The sequence below is a fragment of the Corvus kubaryi genome, unplaced genomic scaffold (assembly GCF_017639235.1).
Source record: "Corvus kubaryi isolate FWS band 111438036 unplaced genomic scaffold, C.kubaryi_AGA036_p1.0 65307, whole genome shotgun sequence".
In the NCBI taxonomy this organism is placed as follows: Eukaryota; Metazoa; Chordata; class Aves; order Passeriformes; family Corvidae; genus Corvus; species Corvus kubaryi.
In genome coordinates this window covers 58,232-65,778 of record NW_024581910.1, presented here as the reverse complement: position 1 = coordinate 65,778, position 7,547 = coordinate 58,232, and positions in this window count along the sequence as shown.

The window sequence follows — 7,547 nt, the reverse complement described above, 5'->3', positions numbered from 1 at the left end:
AGAGAAGAGAGAAGAGAAGAGAAGAGAAGAGAGAAAAGAGAAGTGTTTAATCCTGCAGTAACTATTGAAAGCTTTAAAAACCTCTTAAACTCCCAGTGTCATTTTCTGCTTAGAATAAGAGTCGAGTTGTAATTTTTCACTTTTCTAAAAAACAGCAGAAATTCGCCCACACACAAACCCTCAGCTGATTCGAAACTTTTACAGTAACACTAGAGGGCAGGAGAGCAGCTTTTAAACCCAAGTCTTGCAATTTCAACTTCATCTGGCTAAAGATGTGCTGAGGAACGCCCCTTTCGTACGGGAACAAAATAGAAATGAGGTATTTCTCTTCTTATAGACTACTTAAATCTGCTAAAAGTATCATTATTTTTATTACCACATAGTAGAACAAGCAAGGTAGTGCCAATTTGAGCTAAAGACATTAGTTTGCAATAAAATACCCTTTCATGAACACTCTTTAAACATAAGCCAGCATCCCTCCATTCATTTCACTTATGCAATCTTTACTGGCAGATTTAGTTAATGTTTTTTTAGGCTTCTCCTCCTCCAGAAAAAAATTTTTACAGACTGTTTTATATATCTCAGTCAGTTGTAAAATTCTTCAGATTCACTGAGCTACCCTCCCCATCCATATGCTGAGGACCATCAGGTTCTGCTCTCACAACTAATTTCCTTGATAGTCAAGGGGAACAACCTCTTCTGGGTCAAAACTGTTTCTGACTGCTGTACAAAGAAGATGTGAGAATTAGTGTCTGTGAACATAGTATTTCACAGAATCTCAGCATGGCTGAGGCTTGCAGGCATCCCTGTAGGCCATTGGGTCCAACCCCCAGATCAGACAGGGCCACTGGGAGCTGTATGCCCAGGACCATGTCCAGATGACTTTTGAATATCTCCAGGGACAGGGACTCCACAACACCCTGGGCAGCCTGTTCCAGTGCTTGGTTACCCTCGCAGGGAAAAAGTGTTCTCTGATGATCAGATGGACCCTTTGGAGGTTTAGGCTGTGCCCATTGCCTCTGCTTAGCATTGCCCCACTGGGCACCAGTGACCACAGTATTTATTTATAAGATGCAGAATCATGCATAACTATTTGTCACACCGGAGCATTTTAAAATGTGCAATCTGGCACTAAAACAAAGGAACCAAAACCAGTCTGGAACCTCAGATTAGGAACTTCTGCAGTAGCCAATGCTGTTTTAAAATGGGAGTGCATAGGAACCCCCTGAACAAGTCACAAGCTCAATAATCAGTCATGGGAAAAAGCATGCTCAAGTCTCACTCCTAAACAACACAAGTGTCTAGGGATGTAAAATAAAGAGGGGATTCACACCATGAGCACATATCTGTCAAAATGCAAATGTGATTATGCAAAATACCAAAAGCACCTGCAAGAACAGTCATCGTGATCTATCTAATACCTAGATAGCATGAGAGATTTTGTCTACTTGTCGTGGGAACATGTTCCTTTTTTTTTTTTTTTGCTAAAAAGTTTCCATGAAATGGTGAAGTGCTTCTCTGACACGCATGCTGATGAAACGGCAATGACAGGAGTTAAAAAGCAGCTGCAACACAAGTGATAGGAGATAAAAGACAACCTTTAGAGGGTAATGTCAGAGACAACAATAAACATGGGGATGGGGAAAAAAAGCAAGCAAAACGTATCCCAAAGATGTTACAAAACTGCTTTTCAAGGAAATCAAAAGTATACATATTTTAGCTACTTTCTGTTTCACATAGATTGTTTCTTATGCAGCCATTGATTAAATTTCTTTATGGAATTGAAGGATACAAGTGCCAATCTATAACATCTCAGTATGAGAAAGCTGCATCTGTCTGGTACAGTGACCTGAGAAAAGTAAAAGTTGTTCTCCTGATATGATTGTTTCAAACATTATAGCTTAGTAACAGGATAATCCAAGCCCATATTTCTTTAAAAAGAACTGCCAACAAAGTAGATTTCATGTTAGCTAATCAGAAAACATGTCATGGATTTCCTTGTCCATGCTGGTGATGAACTACAGTGGTGAGCAGTTCTCTTCACAGTTAAAGGAAATGAGTAGGAAACTGTAGAGGTGCTCAAGCGTCAGTCCGTGCAAGATGTGCTGAGTCTCATAGGCAACAAAGTGATCACAGCACTCACTACTTCACTGTCCCAAAGTCTAGAGAGCAAACTCTTAACCAAGCAGGCACATCAGCAGACTAGTCCCATACAGATGTCACAAATACTCTACAGCAACTGAGATCATACTTAAATATAACTACACTCCTACATGTGGAGAAAATTCCTTGAGGCCCTAGGGTAGACTCCATTACAACAATACATTTAGATAACTGTGAGATAGGTCTCCTTCTAGTCAGTAGAAATCTAATTAACACAAACAACGGAGTCCAGAGAGCCAGTCAACTCCCCCTAATGCAGACAGGTATGCTTGGTCAGCCATATTATTGATATTGCTCCACTGACAACAGAAACTTCCAGGAAAATGACAAAATCTAGAGCAATGGCAAAGCAAGCCCTGAGCACATCACTTGCCTCCCAGTACATCTAGCTCAGCTCACCACCTCTGGCTACATAGATACCACAAGTCTTCCCAACAGAAATCTAAGGAAAATAAGACATCTTAAAAGATGTCTTATTTTAAAGAAAATCTTAATGAAGCAGAAAATAACTCTAAGAGCTAAGTCTTACTTCTGCACATCCTCATACAATCTCTTTAAACATACATAGAGGAGCCTAACTGTAGTCAGTTAACATAGCTTTGTAAAAGTCACCTTTTGTGATGCAAATATTTATGTATTTCTCAGTGTTAAAATTTATCCTGCAGGAGTTACATTTTATTGTGATCAACGTGAAGAAGCAAAGGAAAATTGTGCTTTCTTCATTTCCTTAAAACAGACTTCTCTTTTTTTGATTCCTGAGCAAGAAAGATGAAACATCCTTAAGTTCACCCTAGGCACCTCTGCTAGCCACAATGGAGTAGTACTGCATGAAGGAGAGAAACCAGCATAGAAGAGGCCATTTCCCTAAAATTTATCTTTTGAAAAAAGCAAAGCCAAATGTGATCATGGTTGTTTTGATACAATCAATGGGATTCACTCATCACCACAGCAAGGAGTAAAAACCTGCTGCAGAGAACAAATACCAAGATTCTTTGCTTTACAGCAATAGGTTTGCATCATCTAAATAACCACAGGACAAAGAGTGTTCTACGAGCAGCAAACCCACAAAGGCTGTTTTTTATCGACTGACTCATGTAGCCTTCAAATTATTTGCCAAGCCCCAGATTCTCTTCCTCCATAGTAGCTCTAGTCCCTGTCCTCCCATGTCCTTGAAGCCTTCTGACAAAATCTCCAATGGCAATCCTGAGCTATACACCTCCTCACTGGACTGCTGCCAGGCCAAATGGAGCAGGTAACTTCTTAGTTGGAGCTGTAGCCTTTCTTGAGGGAAAAGGGGTGCTAGTCTGTCCACGTCTCTCTCATGTTGACAGTGACTTCCACAAAGCTTGCAGAAACTAACTCTGCAGTTGGAGACCTGTCAAACTTTCTTGACAGTGACTAATGGCATGAAAGATGTTTGGAAGAGGCAGGCCTGATTTACAGCAGTTGTGTAAGCCAAGCTAAAATAAGAAGAGGAAATTTAAATAAAGACCTCACTTTAATTGCAGATTGTGTTTTTGACAGCTCATGCAGTTCATAGTGAGCAATCAAGTAATAGATCAGGTACAGAAATGTCATGCTAATAAGCCTAGAAGAGATGACACAACTTCTGTATGAAAAGGCAAGAATTCTGTAACAGAACTGAAGAATGCTGGTAGGACACAAGATAAAGCCAACTGCGTTGCTTTTCATCCTTCTCCTCTTCCACGCATGCCACAGATATTCTCAGTTGATCAAGTTCAGTCCATTTCCCCATTCATCTTTTATAGACCCACTGAAAATCAAAATAATACCTTTTTCCAAGTCCAGACATGCTGCAGGCAGCTGAGGGAGAGTCACACCCCATGGGAGCAATTCAGATATTCTGCCTCTGTAAAGTGGGGATTGCCAAGGGCTGCCCCTTGGTAGGTCTGCAGTACTTGTACACAACATTGGAAACAGAAGCCCGCATGGGTTTGGGGTGGCAGGGATGAAGAAGAAAAACTTCAGAATGAGGGCAGTAGAAAGTCACTAACTTTTTCCACTTACCTGAACAAAACAGCTGAGTTAGGGGCCATCTCTGAAACCTTCCCAGAAAGACTGACACCTGCTCCTGGGCTATTTCAGGAGGAACTTCTCCCACTTCAACACACATCTCGGTTTCAGAAACCTCACTTCAGTTACAGTACTCAAGCCAGAAACGAGGACACTTTTCCAATATCAAAGAAGACTTTTTTCATGTACAAACTGAAAGCAAACACATTCACTTTTACTTGATCAGGTTTATCTGGTCTGGTGGAAGGTCACCCTACCTGTGGCAGGGAGGTTGGAACTAGACAGTCTTAAAAGTGCTCTCCAACCTGAACTGTTCTGTGATTTTATGAAACATGCAAAAGCATCAAACTGACTCAGAAACAGTAATTTAAAAGCAGCAGGAAGATGCTATGTGGTAGCACCAGCACATATCATGTCTACAGGTATTTTTAGAACAAAAGAAAGAAGATATCTAAAAGGAGATAAAAACATAGGAACTTCCACAAAGTGAGGAAGTCTTAATATGACTGTGGAGCTCTCCACTTCCTCTCAAGATTTAAGATACTTGAGTGCAAATTTGTAAATCAGTTCATTTTAACTGACTCTCTGTACCCTCACCACTGTTAAAAGTACTATTAAGCAAAGCAGTAGGTATATCAACACCACTTAACCATTAGTTTTGCTCTCTACTGGTTTTGAATCTGAAACTTACGTATTATTTGAAACTATATAACATTCAAAATTTCCCCTAAAATTGTTCACACCTAAAATAATTTTTAAGCCTCAATCACCAGTTCACAAAGATCTTGCTGTTCACAACATGATGTGTCAGCCCCATCTATTTGCCCACATGCCTACATAACTCCCAGTGAAGGAGCAAAACTATGGAGTCTGTCCATAAGGGTGCTTTCTTTGAATGACCAGCTACTTCATGAGTGCTGATGTCAGACCAGCTTCCTGCTGAAGAAACAGGACTGGAGCCCACCTGAGCAGAGCCACTGGGCCTGCACTCCTGTAGCCCCACAGCATAGCTTAAGCAACCACTCCTCTGAGCTCCAGCCCCAGAAATAGCTCCCTCAGATGAGCTAAATTTTCAGGAAAACGTGAAAAAGCAGCACATAACACATGCTAGAGAGCAACGTGAGATGATGTACTCTGCTTTGACAATGTAAGAACTAGATACATGCTAATGGAGAAATAACACTCTCTGTGTGCATTTCAGTACCTGCTTCCGCATGTTTGTAAAGCATTCCCTGGACCACTCCAAGATCCTACAGATGACAGGTCCTCTCTGTGCTTCAGAGCAGCTCCCAGTGACCGTGGCTGTTCTTAACTGTCACCCATCCCCAACAAGAGCGTTTTCTTCTCTTCCAACCCCCACACTTCCTGTGCATCTTTTTTTTTTCCCCAGACAAGACTTCTATCTCAGTGGTTAGCACCAACTCCTAATTTTCATATTTTATTTCACTTTTTTGTTCTGCATTTCATTAAGTTTCAAACTCAGTTTCTCTACTGAGATATTTAAACTAAAAGAGGGTAGATTCAGACTAGAAAGAAGGAAGATACATTTTATGATGAGGGTGGTGAGGCACAGGAACAGGTTGCCCAGAGAAGCTGTGGATGCTTCATCCCTGGAGACATTTGAGCTCAGGTTGGATGGGGCTTTGAACAACCTGGTCTAGTGGAAAGTATCCCTGCCCTCAGCAGGGGGGTTAGAGCAAGATGGTCTTTGGAGGTCCTTTGCAACCCAAACCATTCTATGATTCCATGATTTTTAAATTCATCTTGTTCTCTCTGAATTACTGCAGTTTGCTGCCCTGATGTCTCACACTGAATAGAAGCCACTGATCTCTGGTGAGTTCTTATTACACCTGGCCTAAGAGGGAAATGTGCCACATAAGACAAATCATGGGCTCTGTCACTCAGCATTTTCTAAATGTTACCAAAATGTCACTCAAACATCTTTTATTGTACACAGGAAGACCCACAAGCTGATGAATACATATGCTGTTATTTCCATACTGATTTCAAAGAGGATTTTAAACCAACACATGCAATGAGTGGAGTGGTAGTACTCACAACAAGCCACAAGTTTCTGAGAACTGAAGGTACAAAAGCTTGATTTCATCCTGCCATGGAAGGTATTTGTACACCCAGAAGGTGTCTTTAGGGAAGTTGAACACGATAATAACCCTCACTAGATAGGACTGTTGGATCCAAGGAAAGCACTATCACATGGATTCGTTTCTTCATTATGTGATCTAATGAAAAGATGAACGAGAATTTTGCTGTTTCCAAGATGTCCGTTACCAAAATATGAAAAAGTAGCAGACCTTCAAATGCAGTTGAGTAAAAAAAACCAAATAAATTTATGCTTTACAGCAGGCACAAAACAAGTATCTGCCATCTGCAGCACACAGACTCAATGACCAATTCAGAGAAGAATTTGCTCCCAAAAGGTGACACAGTGTGAGGTGAAAAGCTGACCTAACTAGTAACTGGAGGAAATCACTGAAATCAAACAGTTTTACATCAAAGTGCAGCAACTGCAAATAATTCAAGAGAGGGCACATGGATCCATTTTCCTCAAATGGAGACTGTTTGCTTGTGACCAGCTGCCACCTTTGTGGCCTTCTCCACACTGTAATCCTGACACAAGTCTTTCTTCTCCATCAAAGCAAACACATGTGATTCTTCTTCTTGTCCCAGGCATACCCACTCCAAGATGTATTGGGCAACACCTGAATTACTACAAATCTGGCATTTTAATGGTTCACATTACTTGGGTTTCAGTAGTGAAAGCTGACATGGTTCAGCAGTGTCCTAGTGGATGATTCTCTAATCTGTGTGATGCCAAAAATGCTTGAGACATGCAGGACTCATAGAAAACTTCCTGACACACCATCCACCAGCCCTGCAAAGTCCTAAGGGAACATTTTCACCACAAGGATGCAGCAGCCAAAGAGGGCTCTCAGGGCAACAGATCTCTATAGGAGCCCTGGCAGAGACAATCGCAGGGTGTGCTGAGCTGGAAGGGACCCACAAGGATCATCGAGTCCAACTCCCGGCCCTGCACAGCACCATCCCCAAGAGTCACACCATGTGCCCAAGACCATTGTCCAAACGCTACTTGAACTCTGTCAGGCTTGGTGCTGTGACCACTTCCCTGGGCAGCCTGTTAAAATGCCCAGCCATCCCTCTGGGTGAAGAACCTTTTCCTAATATCCCACCTAAACCTTCCCTGGCACAGCTTCAGGCCATTCCCTCGGGTCAAATTCCACGGACAATCTTTCACTTCGACACTGTGAAGAAGCCCATCAGCACAAATTTCTCGGGGTATGGACTGCAGAGAAAAGTCCCAGGATATGTTT